Source organism: Schistocerca cancellata, chromosome 9 (genome assembly GCF_023864275.1).
Source record: "Schistocerca cancellata isolate TAMUIC-IGC-003103 chromosome 9, iqSchCanc2.1, whole genome shotgun sequence".
In the NCBI taxonomy this organism is placed as follows: Eukaryota; Metazoa; Arthropoda; class Insecta; order Orthoptera; family Acrididae; genus Schistocerca; species Schistocerca cancellata.
This window is the reverse complement of record NC_064634.1, coordinates 18,557,005-18,577,772: the sequence shown is the minus strand read 5'-3', so window position 1 is coordinate 18,577,772 and position 20,768 is coordinate 18,557,005. Positions and strand designations below refer to the sequence as shown.

The 20,768-nt window shown below is 46.5% G+C and overlaps 1 protein-coding gene and 1 pseudogene across 1 annotated transcript in view; one reads left to right on the top strand and one right to left on the bottom strand.

Moving 5' to 3' along the window:
• The window catches only part of LOC126100720 (peptidoglycan-recognition protein SB1-like), a 153,162-nt gene that overhangs the window by 109,962 nt on the left and 22,432 nt on the right, over window positions 1-20,768 (bottom strand). The gene's annotated exons all lie outside the window — the stretch shown is intronic.
• On the top strand, window positions 16,881-16,998 carry LOC126102344 (5S ribosomal RNA; annotated as a pseudogene).

Here is a 20,768-nt window from a genome sequence, read left to right as displayed (position 1 = left end):
GGTGCAGTGGAGCAGGTGTGTTGTGTGAAGCTCCCGCGAGTTGCCGCGCTTTCGGGGTTTGGCAGAATGTAATTGCGCTCGACTTGCGATGATAGTTTCTGACATGGTGTCGCGGACGGGAAGCATTAGCTGGCGCACATCAAGAGCCCGTTTCGTCTGGTGACCGTGTCGAGAAGTAGGCGCGCCAACATCCAGCTTCTGCAACAGCAACGGCCGACAATGAGTGACTGTCGCCACCTCCTCGATCGCGGCGGCTTCAAACCTTCAATCAACCAACAATGAAGACTGGAAGCACGTAAAGTTTTAGAACTGTATGGCAGACCTCAGCTTTTCAAACTTTTAAAATTGTTGCATCACAAAATTACAGCAACTTAGCATGAACGTTTGTTGCTCATTGTCCCAATTGCATTACCAAGCAGGGTCCCTTCCTTTTCTGGAATGAACCCGAGTGTCGTTGAAATTCAAACGCCAGCATCATGCGATTTCACTGCTTTAATTTTAAAGTTCAGTTAAGGTACTCATAGCTGGCTAAAATATTCACATTACACAAGCACAAATTAAGAGTGCGAGTTTTGTTACCGTATTTGAGCTTACCTGTGACTGCAGCTCAGCTTGGTACGTACTAAATTTTACTAGTGTTAATTGTTCAGAATCATTTAATTCAAGTTCAAAGTTAAATCCCTTATTTCTAAATTGCGGCCGGCCGCGGTGGTCTAGCGGTTCTGGCGCTGCAGTCCGGAACCGCTGGACTGCTACGGTCGCAGGTTCGAATCCTGCCTCGGGCATGGGTGTGTGTGATGTCCTTAGGTTAGTTAGGTTTAAGTAGTTCTAAGTTCTAGGGGACTTATGACCTAAGATGTTGAGTCCCATAGTGCTCAGAGCCATTTGAACCATTTTTTTCTACATTGCGTAGATTCAAGTAGCTTTTGAAATGATTGTTGAGGTAGTCCAAGACTAACCGTATTTTACAGAATTTCGATGTGCTTCAGAAAGAAAGCTCACTATTAACTTCAGTCACTAAATTAACTTTCTATTTTCCGGTTTTATTAATTCTTTTGCTAAATTAAGTCAGAGTGTAGCGAAATTTATTACTTCTGACAAACTTTCAGTTTTCACACTGTACGTGTCAACCTTCAGTTGCCACGCTTCTAGTGCTAATTATATGTGTAATAACCTTTCTTTTTCTGTTACTATAGTAATTGTCCTTAGACTGGCGACTGTAATTTCCCCCAAATCTCAAATATCTAATCACCACTAGTTAATTGTGAAAGTAACGGCCGCACATTTACTTTCTTTATTAACTTTACCCCTATTTCAAAATTAATTTCCAGCAGTTTCATTAGCATTTTTCCTTTCATTTAGATGCAACCCTTTCCTCCCTCTTTACCGACAAATTGACTTCTGTGACGATTGCTTTTCCCAAATTTCCATTAGGTACACGCGGTTTAATTTTTCACTGTCATTAAGGTCGATAAGTGAGGGGGAGATTACAACTTGAAAGAGCAGTTGAACGGAATCCTCAGTGGAGGATGCAGATAGGAGGGGCATGTGGTCAGCACACCGCTCTCCCGGTCGTTATGATGGTATTCTTGACCGAAGCACCTACTATTCGGTAGAGTAGCTCCTCAATTGGCATCACGAGGCTGAGTGCACCCCGAAAAATGGCAACAGCGCATGACGGTCTTGATGGTCACCCATCCAAGTGCCGACCACGCCCGACAGCGCTTAACTTCGATGATCTCACGGGAACCGTTGTATTTACGTATAACATGTATTAAATACATTTTTTACAAATTACTTTCAGTGCCACACTTACTCGACAAGTCACTACAAGTGTTTCTGTAGCATTTGCTTGCGGTTATGTAATAACATACTTCGTAAAACCAGAAGCGTTATAAATTTTTGAACTTTCACAAATAACTGAAGATCAGCATGTAGCCTCTTTCTTAGTCTCTATCCGCCTTCAAACGACGTAACGGGTCATCCACTGAAACTAAGTTGATCGGTTTTGACTAAACTTGTCTACACCTCAAAGGTGAGTGTGCTGTAGAGAACTTCTGGTACGGTTATCGTAACGCCTCCCTCCCCCGCCCCCACCTCTCACAGCCTGTTCGATTCGCGGAAATTTGCGCGAGAACGACGACTTGTCAGTCAACTTTTTTACGAGGTCGGACGTCTCCGGTTTTTTCCAGTCACGGTTATGTCACGAAAAAGTATGAGGGAGGAAGAAACATGTTGGCTGGCTCTTCTCGGAACACCTGCTCTCGGAATTTAATAAAAGTTAGCCTTTCCGTGTCGCACAGCGTTTGCCAGTGGAGTTTATCGGGCATCTCAGTAAGGACGGCCTGTACTCAAGAATCGCTCGAATGAGTGTTTTGTGAGCTACTTCTTTTGTGGGGGAATTACATTTCCATAGCAGTCTTTCAGTGAATCTCAACGTGGCGTGTGGTTTAGTTACAGTGTTTTACTCCTAGCTATTTAGGACAGCTACTCTTTACAGTGTAATCTAACAGTAATGGACTACTTATGAAAATAAGTTACACTGATCAGCCAAAACATTACGACCACTGCCCACCGCGAAGATGGATGCCACCTGGTAGTGTTGCGGGCACGTGATGCGGTAACAAACGTCTGTAAGCGGAGCAGACACGGACTGGGAATCACCCTAGCAAAGATATGGGCTGCAAACCGGGAAATCCATTGAGCTAAGCGACTTTCACAAAGGGCAGATTATTATTACGCAAAGCGCATGAACGAATATCTCGATAACGGCGAAGCTGATGGAATGTCCACGTGCTACTGTCGTGAGCATCTGCGGAAAGCGGTAGGGGGCAGTGAAACCACTGAGAGGCACCCACACGCCTTGCTCATACTGTGGCATCAAGCAGTCAGGCCTGCAAGATGAGTGGTCTGCCAAGCGAGTGGATTCATTCTTATCTGTCGAGTAACATGAACTCTAATACTCACAATAAAGTTACAAATTATCCTCCTGTATGAATAATGCGCAACGGAAACGCATATCTCACTATCAGTAATTTACAGAACTCTGACTCTTCACTACGCACTGGCAATACCACATTTTCTTTATGTCTTTTATTTAACGGCTTTTACCAACACGTGGCCATCGCACTGAATATGAGTGGCGCACACATTATAAATTCTGGATATCTTGACAACGTACAATTCGAAGGAAAATGCCACCAATCTTTTTCTTTTCACTATCTTATTTATTTTGATAAATTCTATAACCTAAACACACAAATTCTATAACCTACAACAATAACACATTAGAAATTCCGCCCAGTGGGCATGGCTTTACATTGGTGATTCTCTACCTTATGGTCTCGTAATTATTTACCGCTACAGTGCACTTTTTTTTTTTTTTTTTTTGCTATATCTCACACTTCGACTCTCACAACCATCATCACGAAACTTTCCCCCAGACCGAGCGGTACAAAAGGAACACGCATAACCAACTACCTCTGCAACTACCTAGCTACTCTCCCATGCAAACCACACATACCCAAGTTACATGACATACACCACACTACAACATGGAATACAACACAATAAATAGTCACAACACTATCACTTTCAGCTTTCCCACTTCAATTAGTATTTATCCCAGTTTCACACGACACTGCCCCACTTCGTAATTCTTCTTTCCTACTATGAACTCTGGAGATATATGCGCGTCTTCCTGTGCAATGCAAGGCAAGTGGCGTTGCTGGATAGACGGCTGAGTCACCTTGCTTCTCTCTCAGAGTAATATAGTTTGAATCAAGCGTCACACGGAAACATAACATGCAAAGTAATATTAAGTGCATATTCATCACACACGCGAGTCCTCAGCTGATACCAAGGACGAGTACTTCTCTTTATCCTTTGTCTCATACACAGATCGAGACTCACACAGTACTCACCACGTGGAAGTACTCGTCTCTAATTTCAAGTCCTGCACACGCCATTCCTTAAATATTTCAAGTTATAGTACACGTGCTAGTAATTCAGCTTAACTTAAGCACACGTAAATATTTCAACTTATTGTTACACGTGGTTTCATTGTGACCGTTGGTCACTTCCGAAGATTACTACGATCCCATTAATATTACCTGCCTGACATTTAATTCTCCCCACAAAAGTTCCTGAAATACAGAAATTATTATTTCAAACTACTCTTAAATATTCCACATGCATACCATGTTTCCACTCTTTTATCTTTACGGAGCACACCTAAGACAGGTCTTAACAGCACAAGATCCAGCGGCAGAGTGCTGAAACATGGCCGTTCTGCAGGTTCTCTCGCACCTCTGCCGAAGTGGGGGAGCACCTTGCTACCGTATTGGTCGGCCACATTTCAGGCGCTCAATGCTCAGGTAAATTTCATCTCTTTGGTCCCACCAAAGGTGGCCAAAGGATCGTCTCAAAGATGATCATATATTCACCTTCACTATCTGCAGTTGGCAGACGACCATACATTCATTCATTTCACAGATCTCACCAAACTGGATGTAGGGATTTATTTTGTGGGAGTGCACATGTGATCAATTAAATAAATAAATTGTCATTCTTTCCCCCACTGGTATCCGGCTTCGCTGTATTAATTGAAATTGAGTTATTTTACAAAAAAAATGTGTTATTCTGACAATAATAATGAAGTACGTTGTACCTATTTTCAATGTCGGGCGGTACTGTACCCTTTCACCACCACTAGGGCACGACTCTCCACAGAACGTGGAGTTCGGAGGCTTGTCTGCTCTGTAAAGTAGGATAGATGGTGATCTGTGGGATCTCTGCAGAAGGAGCGCAATGCTGGCGCACGCACAAATAATTCGGAGCACACCACTCATCGCACACTGTTGAACATGGAGCTCCGCAGCAGACCACCCGAACGTTTTCATATGTTGTCCCAACGACATCGTCAACTATGACTGCAGTGAGCACTGAACCATTCGGATTAGACTGTCGATCAATGGAAACGTGTCGGCTCTTCGGCTGAATCTCACTTTTGCTACGCTAGGTCGACGGTCGTCTCCACAAACGACGTCATCGAGGTGAAAGGCGGCTCGAAACGTGCAGCGCACGGCGGACGCAGTCTGTTGGGAGCAGTATTATACAGGGCTATTACAAATGATTGAAGCGATTTCATAAATTCACTGTAGCTCCATTCTTTGACATATGGTCACGACACACCACAGATACGTAGAAAAACTCATAAAGTTTTGTTCGGCTGAAGCCGCGCTTCAGGTTTCTGCCGCCAGAGCGCTCGAGAGCGCAGTGAGACAAAATGGCGACAGGAGCCGAGAAAGCGTACGTCGTGCTTGAAATGCACTCACATCAGCCAGCCATAACAGTGCAACGACACTTCAGGACGAAGTTCAACAAAGATCCACCAACTGCTAACTCCATTCGGCGATGGTATGCGCAGTTTAAAGCTTCTGGATGCCTCTGTAAGGGGAAATCAACGGGTCGGCCTGCAGTGAGCGAAGAAACGGTTGAACGCGTGCGGGCAAGTTTCACGCGTAGCCCGCGGAAGTCGACGAATAAAGCAAGCAGGGAGCTAAACGTACCACAGCCGACGGTTTGGAAAATCTTACGGAAAAGGCTAAAGCAGAAGCCTTACCGTTTACAATTGCTACAAGCCCTGACACCCGATGACAAAGTCAAACGCTTTGAATTTTCGGCGCGGTTGCAACAGCTCATGGAAGAGGACGCGTTCAGTGCGAAATTTGTTTTCAGTGATGAAGCAACATTTTTTTCTTAATGGTGGAGTGAACAGACACAATGTGCGAATCTGGGCGGTAGAGAATCCTCACGCATTCGTGCAGCAAATTCGCGATTCACCAAAAGTTAACGTGTTTTGTGCAATCTCACGGGTAAAGTTTACGGCCCCTTTTTCTTCTGCGAAAAAAACGTTGCAGGACACGTGTATCTGGACATGCTGGTAAATTGGCTCATGCCACAACTAGAGACCGACAGCGCCGACTTCATCTTTCAACAGGATGGTGCTCCACCGCACTTCCATCATGATGTTCGGCATTTCTTAAACAGGAGATTGGAAAACCGATGGATCGGTCGTGGTGGAGATCATGATCAGCAATTCATGTCATGGCCTGCACGCTCTCCCGACTTAACCCCATGCGATTTCTTTCTGTGGGGTTATGTGAAAGATTCAGTGTTTAAACCTCCTCTACCAAGAAACGTGCCAGAACTGCGAGCTCGCATCAACGATGGTTTCGAACTCATTGATGGGGACGTGCTGCGCCGAGTGTGGGAGGAACTTGATTATCGGCTTGATGTCTGCCGAATCACTAAAGGGGCACATATCGAACATTTGTGAATGCCTAAAAAACTTTTTGAGTTTTTGTATGTGTGTGCAAAGAATTGTGAAAATATCTCAAATAATAAAGTTATTGTAGAGCTGTGAAATCGCTTCAATAATTTGTAATAACCCTGTATATATGAAGGTATCTCAGAAAGTAAGTTACACACGTCTCCTCATGCTAAGCCCACTGCTTTAAAAAACGCGCATTGTCAGGAGACAGTACTTGTTCTGGATGACCTGCAGACATATTTGTGCTGCGGTACAGGTAACAGGTACGTCACGCAGTGTGCGAGCTAAACGGCGCAGCACTTGGAAAACGTACTCCAGAGTTGAAGCACACGGGACGGGGCGATTCTTGTGGGCAAAAGGTCTCAAATGCGCACACATTAACCGTGAAACTCTGACGTTACGTGGACCAAATGCAATATCGCGAGCAGTCGCAGTGAAATGTTGCGATCACTTTGACAAGAGTCGCACAGACGTGGATGACGCTAATCGGGAAGGAAGGCTACCGACACAGACGACAGACAGAAATGTCCGGCAAATGGAGGAACTGATTATTCGCAGCAGTCGCAGATTTTTCCAACGATGAAGACGTTCAGAAGGCTGTTCAGGAATGACCCAGCGGCAAAGTGGCGCATTTCTACCGTCCACAACTTGCACGGCTGGTAGGTACTTCAGACGGTTCTTTACACAGACTTGGTAACAATGCTCCGCTTGTGGCATCTTCTGAACTGCCTTAGAACATATAACACCATTATTTATTTTTAAGGTTTCGATAGTGACGTTTCCCCAGTGCTTAACCAACGTGGCTGTAAATGGTACAGCGTATAGGGTTATAAATCCGGTTCCCACCAATTTTTCTACTTTTTATAATTGTCGACTTCTTGTTAATTATGGCCGGTTACTGAGGCCTTTACTGGCTCTACACTGGTGGGTCTCGCTGGTGATTTTCTACATCTACATCTACATCTACATTTATATTACGCAAGCCACCCAACGGTGTGTGGTGGACGTGTCACTGTCATTACCTCACTTTCCTGTTCCAGCCGCGTATGATTCGCGGGAAGAACGACTGCCGGAAAGCCTCCGTGCGCGCTCGAATCTCTCTAATTTTACATTCGTGATCTCCTCGGGAGGTATAAGTAGGGGGAAGCAATATATTCGATACCTCATCCAAGAACGCACCCTATTGAAACCTGGCGAGCAAGCTACACTGCAATGCAGAGTGCCTCTCTTGCAGAGTCTGCCACTTGAGTTTGTTAAACATCTCCGTAACGCTATCACGGTTACCAAATAACCCAGTGACGAAACGCGCCGCTCTTCTTTGGATCTTCTCTATCTCCTCCGTCAACCCGATCTGGTACGGATCCCACACTGATTAGCAATACTCAAGTATAGGTTGAACGAGTGTAACTGCTACCAGTGTTTGTTCGGCTATCATATAATCTTACAATAAAGGATCCTTCTTTCTATGTATTCGCAATACATCACATTGTTCTATGTTAAGGGTCAGTTGCCACTCCCTGCACCAAGTGCCTATCCGCTGCAGATCTTGCTGCATTTCGCTACAATTTTCTAATGCTGCAACTTCTCTGTATACTACAGCATCATCCGCGAAAAGCCGCATGGAACTTCCGACACTATCTACTAGGTCATTTATATATATTGTGAAAAGCAATGGTCCCATAACACTCCCCTGTGGCACGCCATAGGTTACTTTAACGTCTGTAGACGTCTCTCCATTGAGAACAACATGCTGTGTTCTGTTTGCTAAAAACTCTTCAATCCAGTCACACAACTGGTCTTATATTCCGTAGGCTCTTACTTTGTTTATCAGGCGACAGTGCGGAACTGTAGCGAACGCCTTCCGGAAGTCAAGTAAAATGGCATCTACCTGGGAACCTGTATCTAATATTTTCTGGGACTCATGAACAAACAAAGCGAATTGGGTCTAAGCTGTATATTCCTGTTGTATGCTTGTTTTGTGTCTTTTAGTCTATTCGTGATGGCAGTTAAAGATCCATGAGGCTCACTTTATGTAATTGCAGACACAACCCAATTATGGTTTGTCCTACGATAACACTTTCCTTCTGAGGTATATCAGAATGTACCTTGCCACGGAATCGTTAAAACGTTCCCGTCAAAATCGTATTCACTCTCTCATTTAATTTCCAAAAATGAGATGCAACTATTGTTTTTCCATGGTATTCTACACTTATGTGACCTATATGATGTGACTTACGTGTCCTACACGATGGCCACTCCCCGAAATGTATCTTGGAACTCGACATTATTGCACGTTTCCCCCTTGGAAATTCGCATCGTGTTATCTACTTTCTTCTGAGAATATGGGGTTTATATGTTGTACGTGTTAGAATACCGATGTAATTATAAGGTTACTCATATACACTCCTGGAAATTGAAATAAGAACACCGTGAATTCATTGTCCCAGGAAGGGGAAACTTTATTGACGCATTCCTGGGGTCAGATACATCACATGATCACACTGACAGAACCACAGGCACATAGACACAGGCAACAGAGCATGCACAATGTCGGCACTAGTACAGTGTATATCCACCTTTCGCAGCAATGAAGGCTGCTATTCTCCCATGGAGACGATCGTAGAGATGCTGGATGTAGTCCTGTGGAACGGCTTGCCATGCCATTTCCACCTGGCGCCTCAGTTGGACCAGCGTTCGTGCTGGACGTGCAGACCGCGTGAGACGACGCTTCATCCAGTCCCAAACATGCTCAATGGGGGACAGATCCGGAGATCTTGCTGGCCAGGGTAGTTGACTTACACCTTCTAGAGCACGTTGGGTGGCACGGGATACATGCGGACGTGCATTGTCCTGTTGGAACAGCAAGTTCCCTTGCCGGTCTAGGAATGGTAGAACGATGGGTTCGATGACGGTTTGGATGTACCGTGCACTATTCAGTGTCCCCTCGACGATCACCAGTGGTGTACGGCCAGTGTAGGAGATCGCTCCCCACACCATGATGCCGGGTGTTGGCCCTGTGTGCCTCGGTCGCATGCAGTCCTGATTGTGGCGCTCACCTGCACGTCGCCAAACACGCATACGACCATCATTGGCACCAAGGCAGAAGCGACTCTCATCGCTGAAGACGACACGTCTCCATTCGTCCCTCCATTCACGCCTGTCGCGACACCACTGGAGGCGGGCTGCACGATGTTGGGGCGTGAGCGGAAGACGGCCTAACGGTGTGCGGGACCGTAGCCCAGCTTCATGGAGACGGTTGCGGATGGTCCTCGCCGATACCCCAGGAGCAACAGTGTCCCTAATTTGCTGGGAAGTGGCGGTGCGGTCCCCTACGGCACTGCGTAGGATCCTACGGTCTTGGCGTGCATCCGTGCGTCGCTGCGGTCCGGTCCCAGGTCGACGGGCACGTGCACCTTCCGCCGACCACTGGCGACAACATCGATGTACTGTGGAGACCTCACGCCCCACGTGTTGAGCAATGCGGCGGTACGTCCACCCGGCCTCCCGCATGCCCACTATACGCCCTCGCTCAAAGTCCGTCAACTGCACATACGGTTCACGTCCACGCTGTCGCGGCATGCTACCAGTGTTAAAGACTGCGATGGAGCTCCGTATGCCACGGCAAACTGGCTGACACTGACGGCGGCGGTGCACAAATGCTGCGCAGCTAGCGCCATTCGACGGCCAACACCGCGGTTCCTGGTGTGTCCGCTGTGCCGTGCGTGTGATCATTGCTTGTACAGCCCTCTCGCAGTGTCCGGAGCAAGTATGGTGGGTCTGACACACCGGTGTCAATGTGTTCTTTTTTCCATTTCCAGGTGTGTATTTATGTACGAATGTGTTTCATATTCCAAAAATGTTTGGAAAGATTTTTGTACTGGCGATTTACCCAGGCGTCCCTTGTTTGTCTGTCAAGCATTGTAGTACACTTCTTATTCCTACGTCACTTCATTTACAATGTAATACTTCTTCAACTTACACATCTATGGATTTTATGTGGCTTGTGATTTTTTGTGCCTACTATTTCTCAACAAAGTTATTCATGTGACTTTCGAAGATTTCTTTGTTAATTGATTTTGGACATAAGAAAAACAATTTTGGTTCCATAACAAACTGATGGACTTTGTTCTTATGTCTAAAAATGTAATCCTCACCTTTTGCTTCAGTTCTGTACTCAGTACATGTATTTGACGTAATTCCTAGGCTAGTAGATGCTTATATTAAGCAGACGTTACTGATGTTATTTGACATGTTGGTAATAAGCAGATGTGAATTTGTGAATATATTGTATTAAAAATGTTATATTACACATTGGATATTTACATAATGGTCGATTGTAAATCACGTTTTGTTTCTTGGACTGTAATATCTTTGACGGATACACTCTTTTATGTGGCATCATATGATTCTGTGGTTTTTCGAGTATCCTTCACGCTCAGTCTCCGTATTTAAGTTGACTGAGTCGAGTATTTCAGGGGTAACTCTTGGCGTGTATCATAATATGCCTTGTAGTATGGCATTCGTTTGTAGCATGATATCAAAAATGTAAAAGTCGTGTTGTTTTTACTTTGTAAGCATTTCTTCCGATTATCTTTATGTATGATGCTCAACACTTAACGACGATGGGATGTAAATTCTCATTAGCAACACGTATTGTTGATTTCTGTCGATTTGGTATAGTCCCTGGATGATCTACATCTACATCGATGGTCTGCAAATCACACCTAAGTGTCTGGCAGAGGGTTCATCGACTCACCTTCACAATAATTTTCTGTTATAGCAATCTCGAACGTCCCGCGGGAAAAGGAACACCTTTTTGTGTCCGTGCGAGCTCCGATTTCCCTTATTTTATTTTGATCATCGTTTCTTCCTATGTAGCTCGGCATGAACAAAATATTTTCGCATTCAGAGCAGAAAGCTGGTGACTGAAATTTCGTGAGAAGATCCCGCAGCGACCAAAAACGCCTTAGTTTTACTGATGTCCACACCAAATCCTGTATCACGACCGTGACACTCTCTCCCCTATTTCGCGATAATACAAAACGTGCTGCCGTTCTCTGAACTTGCTCGATGTACCCCGCTAATCCTATCTGGTAAGGATCCCAGTCCGCGCGGCAATACGCCAAAGGAGGACGGACAAGCGTAGTGTAGGCGGTCTCTTTGGCAGATATGTTACATTTTGTAAGTGTCCTGTCAATAAAACGCAGTCTTTGGTTTGCCTTCTCCACAACATTTTGTGTGTGTCTCATCCAATTTAAATTGTTCGTAATTGTAATTCCTAGGTATTTAGACGAATTTACGAGCTTTAGATTTGACTGGTTTATCGTGTAACCGAAGTGTAACGGATTCCTTTTGAAACGTCCCCTTAGAAAAATTATACATGACTGTCCTTAAACTGACACACAATAATTTTAGCGCAACGCAATCTGACTATCAAAAATCCCTACAAAAGAATGGCCCAGACAAACATTAAACTATACGTTTCACAAATCACTTACCTCACCAAAAATCTTCCTTACTCGAACTACTGCAATACAGCGACCGCCACTACTGCCAGCTAAATGAAAGGTTCAAACTACGGAAGGCACTACTGATAGGGATAGTTAGCAAATGAAAGATTTTAATGGAGAACAAACAATGTATTTACCTTAATATCATCACTAGTCATAATATATGTAATTTCAAAACTCCGCCATCTCTCTCCTCACATCCACCACTGCTGGCGGCTCACCTCCAACTGCCCAACGCTATGCGCTGTTAACATCCAGCTGCCCAACAATACAATGGCAATGGCAGACAACAATGCAAACTAGCCACAGATTGCACACAGCACAGCCAGTGATTTTCATACAGAGCGCTACGTAGCGTTGCCAATAAGAAAACATAAACAGCCTACTTACATAAAGGAAACATTAACAGCCTACTTACACTTTTAGCACTTCTCATTATTTAGGGTCAATTGCCAATTAACGCACCATTCAGATATCTTTTCTAAATCGTTTTGCAATTTGTGTGTATCTTCTGATGAGTTTAGTAGTCGATAAACGACAACATCATCTGCAACAACCTAAGACGGCTGCTCGGATTGTCTCCCAAATCGTTTTATAGATATGAAACAGCAAATGACCTATAAGACTACCTTGGAGAACGCCAGAAAACACTTCTGTTTTACTCGATGACTTTCCTTCAGTTACTACGAACTGTGACCTGTCTGACAGGAAATTACGAATGCAGTCACATAAGTGGGACCACATTCCATAAGCATACAATTTCATACAAGACACTTGTGTAGGACAGTGACGAAAGCCTTTTGGAAATGTAGAAATACGGAATCAATTTGAAATCCCTTGTCAATAGCACTTAACACTGTCTGTGTTTAAAGAGCTAGTTGTGTTTCACGAGAAGGATGTTTTCTAAATCTATGTTGACTGTGTGTCAATGGACCATTCTCCTCGAGATAATTCACAAAGTTCGAACACAATATATGGCCCAGAATCCTGCTGCATATCAGCGTTAACGATATGGGCCTGTAATTTAGTGGATTACTCCTACCACCTTCCTTGAACGTCGGTGTGACCTGCGCAATTTTCCAGTCTTTGCGTGCGGATCTTTCGTCGAGCGAACGGTTTTATATGTTTGTTAAGTACGGAGGTATTGCATCAGCATAATCTGATAGGAACGTAATTGGAATACCGCCCGGACTGGAAGACTTGCTTTTATTAAGTGATTTAACTTCCTTCATTACTCCGAGGATATCTACTTCTAAGTTACTCATGTTGGTAAGTGTTCTTGATTCGATTTCTGGAATATTTACTTCGTCTTCTTTCGTGAAAGAATTTCGGAAGGCTGCGTTTAGTAACTCTGCTTTGGCAGCACTGTCGTCAATCGTATTTCCATTGCTATTGCATTGCGAAAGGCAGTCATTGTGTCTTTCCGCTAGCATACTCTACATACGACCAGAATGTCTTTGGACTTTCTTTCAGGTTTCGAGACAAGGTTTCCTTGTGGAAATTGTTGATGGCTGAGAACCGAAACAGCAGAGTTACGGTGCATGTTCTTAAATGTGTTGAAGAATAGTGTCACGGGTCTGTGTCACACCGAAATGTAGCGCAGCGTTGAGCAACAGCTGCTTGTCCCGCGACGGTGGTGTGTAACTTAGTTTTTGAAGTCCCCCGCGCGTTTACAAGTGCTTGGTGGATAACATCGGAACCTCCACGAGGCTGTTCGTATCTGAACGTCAGCCATAATGGCACACTTGTTTTCGTGACTGTGCTATGAGAAGCGTTGTATATGCACCGCATCAAGTCATATTGTTTAAGGGTCACTAATGTTATACCATTAATTTACTAGCGACGCGTTTCGGGCAAGTAAAGTTTACCTTCAAGTCAAATAATTAAATACACTCCTGGAAATTGAAATAAGAACACCGTGAATTCATTGTCCCAGGAAGGGGAAACTTTATTGACACATTCCTGGGGTCAGATACATCACATGATCACACTGACAGAACCACAGGCACATAGACACAGGCAACAGAGCATGCACAATGTCGGCACCAGTACAGTGTATATCCACCTTTCGCAGCAATGCAGGCTGCTATTCTCCCATGGAGACGATCGTAGAGATGCTGGATGTAGTCCTGTGGAACGGCTTGCCATGCCATTTCCACCTGGCGCCTCAGTTGGACCAGCGTTCGTGCTGGACGTGCAGACCGCGTGAGACGACCCTTCATCCAATCCCAAACATGCTCAATGGGGGACAGATCCGGAGATCTTGCTGGCCAGGATAGTTGACTTACACCTTCTAGAGCACGTTGGGTGGCACGGGATACATGCGGACGGGCATTGTCCTGTTGGAACAGCAAGTTCCCTTGCCGGTCTAGGAATGGTAGAACGATGGGTTCGATGACGGTTTGGATGTACCGTGCACTATTCAGTGTCCCCTCGACGATCACCAGTGGTGTACGGCCAGTGTAGGAGATCGCTCCCCACACCATGATGCCGGGTGTTGGCCCTGTGTGCCTCGGTCGTATGCAGTCCTGATTGTGGCGCTCACCTGCACGGCGCCAAACACGCATACGACCATCATTGGCGCCAAGGCAGAAGCGACTCTCATCGCTGAACACGACACGTCTCCATTCGTCCCTCCATTCACGCCTGTCGCGACACCACTGGAGGCGGGCTGCACGATGTTGGGGCGTGAGCGGAAGACGGCCTAACGGTGTGCGGGACCGTAGCCCAGCTTCATGGAGATGGTTGCGAATGGTCCTCGCCGATACCCCAGGAGCAACAGTGTCCCTAATTTGCTGGGAAGTGGCGGTGCGGTCCCCTACGGCACTGCGTAGGATCCTACGGTCTTGGCGTGCATCCGTGCGTCGCTGCGGTCCGGTCCCAGGTCGACGGGCACGTGCACCTTCCGCCGACCACTGGCGACAACATCGATGTACTGTGGAGACCTCACGCCCCACGTGTTGAGCAATTCGGCGGTACGTCCACCCGGCCTCCCGCATGCCCACTATACGCCCTCGCTCAAAGTCCGTCAACTGCACATACGGTTCACGTCCACGCTGTCGCAGCATGCTACCAGTGTTAAAGACTGCGATGGAGCTCCGTATGCCACGGCAAACTGGCTGACACTGACGGCGGCGGTGCACAAATGCTGCGCAGCTAGCGCCATTCGACGGCCAACACCGCGGTTCCTGGTGTGTCCGCTGTGCCGTGCGTGTGATCATTGCTTGTACAGCCCTCTCGCAGTGTCCGGAGCGAGTATGGTGGGTCTGACACACCGGTGTAAATGTGTTCTTTTTTCCATTTCCAGGAGTGTAGAATTTACGCTACCAAGTTCATTCAGTACATTACCGCTAACTCGTTGAGTTTCGTAGCCTTCATGTGGTGCATGTCGAATGACTCCCTACGTAAAAACGGGAAAAAGATGTGCGGTGTATTTCGTATCGTAAAGACACCTTGTGATAGTATGCAGGTGACCTACTTCAAGTACAGGGGATAGGCAAAATAAGGTGAACAGTGGTAGTAATGGGATGGTTGTTCAAAATGGTTCAAATGGCTCTGAGCGCTATGGGACTTAACATCTGTGGTCATCAGTCCCCTAGAACTTAGAACTAATTAAACCTAACTAACCTAAGGACATCACACACATCCATGCCCGAGGCAGGATTCGAACCTGCGACCGTAGCAGTCGCGCGGTTCCGGACTGAGCGCCTAGAACCGCGAGACCACCGCGGCCGGCTGGGATGGTTGTGTTTGACGGTCAACAACGCAGGTAAGACACGTGTCGCGCGGGACTGTGCGTGTTCAGAGTGGACCAGGCATTAGTGCAGGTTGTTTACGAGTACTGCACGCATCGCATTTGCATTCAGAGGTCGAGGTCGACGTGCAAGGAAAGACCTAACGGAGTTCCAAAGACGGCAGATTGTGGGGGGGGGCCGATTGGCTGGAGGTCAGTAACCTTGACAGCCGACTTATTGAATGTTTCAAGAGCAACTGTTTGAACAGTCATGACAGCCTACACAAAACATGGAAAGACATCGTCGTGTAGACGTAGTAGTGGGCGCAAATCAAAACTAAATGACAGAGATCGTCGTACACTAACACGAATTGTGTCAAAACAACGCAAAACTACGGCGGCTAGAGTGGCTGCAGAGCTCAACAGCCATCTTGGAGACCCCGTATCTATCGACAATGTCCGCCGAGAACTCCACAAAGCGAATATTCGCGGACGAGCTGCTGTATATAAACCATTAGTGACGACAGCGAACGCAAATAAGCGTAAAACATGGTGTCAGGAGCATAAACCTTGGTCGGCTGATCAGTGGACACACGTCATATGGTCCGACGAGTCAACGTTTTCGTTAATTCCAACATCGGGCGGGGTTTACGTCTGGAGAACGCCAAAAGAAATCTAAATTCCTGATTGCTCGAAATCAACGGTTAAGCATGGAGGTGGGAGTACGACGGAGTGGGCAGCAGTATCGTGGTATTGTGCTGGTCCCAGCATTACTCTCAAAGGCTGTGTTACAACCAACGAATATGCGAACATTTTAGGTGATCAGGTGCACCCCATGATTCAAATGTTGTTCCCTAACAATGATGCCATATTTCAGGACGATAGCGCACTAATTCCCACAGCCGTGACAGTATAATCGTTCTATGACGAGCATGTAACTGAACTGCTGCGTCTTCCCTGGCCAGCACAGTGCACGGATTTGAACATTATCGAGATCTTGTCGGCAGTATTGGAGCTCAGACTCCGGAGCATATTTCCACCTCCGTCCTCAATACAGGAGTTAGAAGAGGTTCTGATCGAGGAGTGGCATAACATTCCACTGGAGACTATACAATCATTATATGCCAGTATTCAGAATCGCAGATGTATTGGGCGGAAAAGGGAGTCCAACCCCTTATTAATAAACCATTCCCAAGTAAGTATAGACGTTGACATTACTTTGCCTTTCCCCTGTACATTGAATGGCTGCTGTGGCGGTCACACGTGTCTCCTCATTTTTTAGCACTTTAAGCCACTGTTTTAAGGCAACGGCTTTGCCGCAGTGGATATACCGGTTCCCGTGAGATCACCGAAGTTAAGCGCTGTCGGGCGTGGCCGGCACTCGGATGGGTGACCATCTAGGCCGCCATGCGCTGTTGCCATTTTTCGGGGTGCACTCAGCCTCGTGATCCCAATTGAGGAGCTACTCGACCGAACAGGAGCGGCTTCGGTCAAGAATTCCATCTTACGGCCGGGAGAGCGGAGTGCTGACCCCACGTCCCTCCTATTCGCATCCTCCACTGCGGGTCACGCGGGGGTCGGATGGTCCCGGTGGGCCACTTGTGGACTGTAGACGGAGTGGAGTACTGGTTAAGCCGCTGTTTTCAGTCACGTTTGTGTTCCTTATCCAGGTTTTGTCCATGAGATTAGCGCAAAATATCAAAATGGTTCAAATGGCTCTGAGCACTATGCACTATGGGACTTAACATCTGTGGTCATCAGTCCCCTAGAACTTAGAACTACGTAAACCTAACTAACCTAAGGACATCACAGACATCCATGCCCAAGGCAGGATTCGAATCTGCGACCGTAGCGGTCACGCGGTTCCAGACTGAAGCGCCTAGAACCGCACGGCCACACCGGCCGCCGCAAAATATCATGATGTATGAAAAACAGCAATTATCCCCGTAACTGTTTAGGCCAATTCGAATATGGGGGACGTTAAACCTGCAGAAATCAAATCGTCCACCACACTTCTGTTTTTGGCTACTCACGACGTACACAGATGTAAGTTATTTACGTTACATAAAAAAAAAGGCTCTGAGCACTATGGGACCCAACATCTGAGGTCATCAGTCCCCTAGAGCTTAGAACTACTTAAACATAAGTAACCTAAGGACATCACACACATCCATGCCGGAGGCACGATTCGAACCTGCGACCGTAGCAGTCGTGCGGTTCCGGACTGAAGCGCATACAACCGCTCGGCCACCGCGGCCGGCGTGTACTTCTCAAGGATGTAACCTTCGGTATCAGAAGTTTGCAACTTCCTTTAGCTGGGACTATCGGCGACACGGTTTATCGCGTTTGCCGGAGCGCGCTATCAAGGTCGCCTCTCTGATTTCCTCGACTTCGCCCAACGCCACGCAGTATGAAGCAAAAGCGAGGAGCCGGAAAAGTTGGACAGCTCAGCGAACGGTAACCTTGGAGACGACGCTGGTACGAGGAAGGAGGATGTAAACTGAGCCGGGAGTACTGGCCAGAGTCAACCGGGACACGGCCGGACTGCCCGCGGGCCAGGGAGAGCTGGCGGTCGGCTTCCGTAGCCGGGCTGCTTAATGACGTCAGTGTACGGCAACAAGGCAGGGGTCGTTACTGCCTGGCTGTACGGTACCGAGGTGAGAGCATTTTGATGTGGGGGAGCGCTTGCGCCACCTCTATCGCAGCTGTGAACATGATGCTCTTTGGAATCAACTGTAGGCTACTGGACCTATCACGCTGCTGGGCAGCACGTCCTAACTGTGCTCGAAACGACGGAGCGCATCCTAGCTTTCCGTTTATTGTTCGCACGCAGAAGCCATTGTTCGAAATATTTTGTAATCGTTGCCTGGTCACTTTTAGACAGCGTCTATGTTGCCTTGGTCGGTGAAGCACGTTCTACGATAATGCTACTTCTATAAGAAACCAGCAAACCGGGCAACGCTTCGCAATTGCTAAATATGTAATGGGACTGGATATTCGACCTAATTTCGTTGTGCCCCCCACCCCTGTCCATTTCCTTCTCCTCCCTCCACTCCGTGTCCACCTGCGCCTCCCCTTCTCTCTTCCCCACCCCCTCTTTGAACATGTGCGTAGTTAGTTGTTGTTGCAAACAAAATCTTGATGGAACTGAAGTCGCTTAAATTGAGTGCGTAAATCGGCTGGAGGGAAATGAAACGGAAGCAGTGGTTCGGAACGGAGTGAGACAGGGTTGTAGCATCTCCCCGATGTTATTCAATCTGTATATTGAGCAAGCAATAAAGGAAACAAAATAAAAATTTGGAGTAGGTATTGAAATCCGTGGAGAAGAAATAAAACCTTTCAGGTTCGCCGATGACATTGTAAGTCTATCAGAGACATCAAAGGACTTGGAAGAGCAGTTGAACGGAATGGACAGTGGCTTGAAAGGAGGACATAAGATGACCATCAACAAACGCAAAACGAGGATAATGGAATGTAGTCGAGTTAAGTGGGATGATGCTGAGGGAGTTAGATTAGGAAATGAGACACTTAATGTAGTAAGGGAGTTTTGCTATTTGGGGAGCAAAATAACTGACGATGGTCGAAGTAGAGAGGATATAAAATGTAGATTGGCAATGGAAAGGAAAGCGTTTCTGAAGAAGAGAAATTTGTTAACATCGAGTATAGATTTAAGTGTCAGGAAGTTGTTTCTGAAACTATTTGTATGGAGTGTAGCCATGTATGGAAGTGAAACGTGGACGATAAATAGTTTGGACAAGAAGAGAATAGAAGCTTTCGAAACGTGGTGCTACAGAAGAATGCTGAAGATTAGATGGGTAGGTCACATAACTAATGAGGAGGTATTGAATAGGATTGAGGAGGAGTTTGTGGCACAACTTGAGTAGAAGAAGGGATCGGTTGGTAGGACATGTTCTGAGGCATCAAGGGATCACCAATTTGGTATTGGAGGGCAGTGTGGAGAGCAAAAATCGTAGAGGGAGACCAAGAGATGAATACACTAAGCAGATTCAGAAGGATGTAGGTTGCAGTAGGTACTGGGAGATGAAGAAGCTTGCACAGGATAGAGTAGCATGGAGAGCTGCATCAAACCAGTCTCAGGACTGAAGACCACAACAACAACAACAATCGGCTGGAATAACTGATACACGGGGCACGAGAGAGGCCTCTCCACCAGATGGATCCATGGGCATAGTAGCACCAACAACAGTATTTCGCGTAGTTACAATGCGCGATAGGGCAGGATTACAAAGTTTAGGACGATTCAGATTCCCTGATACTATTTATTCAAATCTGCCCTTTATTGTCTTTTTTTGTAGTAGGTTGGGGTACAGCGTCACCGGTCGATGGCAGTCTTTCTGTCCTGGTGTAATGTTAAAATGTTTCTCTCTGACAATGGCACCGCTGCAATGACATCATTGGAGTGCCATTGAATGAGTGGCGGTGATACTTGAAGTTCCGTACCACCCTCCGACGCTGGAAGTTCAAGGTAGCGGACAAGAGGAAACACAAACGTTTTACTGTTGGAAAACTCCTCCTGGAATGCTGTTCAAGAATGGCAACACAACAGGTCGAATGGGCAGACTGACGTACAAATTTGCAGTCAGGATGAGTGGAATAACCTCGGGAGTGCTCCTGCTGTCAAACAAAATCGCCCTTCAGACCGTAATTCCACGTGTAAGTGCAGTGACTCTAGCACGCAGGCAGGTTGACTGCAGACCCTCAACGGCTCTCCTGCTAACCGATACACGGCCATGACTGGCACAGAGAGCGGTTCTAGGCGCTTCAGTCTGGAACCACGCGACCGCTACGGACGCAGGTTCGAATCCTGCCTCGGCCATGGATGTGTGTGATGTCCTTAGGTTAGTTAGGTCTAAGTAGTTCTAAGTTCTAGGGGACTGATGACCTCAGCAGTTAAGTCCCATAGTGCTCAGAGCCATTTGAACCATTTGAACCCTTTGAACCATTTGAACCATTTGAACTGACACAGAGGCAGAACCAGATTTCATCAGAAAACGCAACGGACCTCCTCCATACCCTTCAATTAGCTCTCGCCTGACACCACTAAAGTCGCAAATTGTGGTAATTTTGGGGCAGCGGAATGCACACTACACACCGTCTGTCTCGGAGCTACCCTTGAAATAACAGATTTATAATAGTTGGTTGTGTCACTGTGGTGCCAAATACTGCTGCA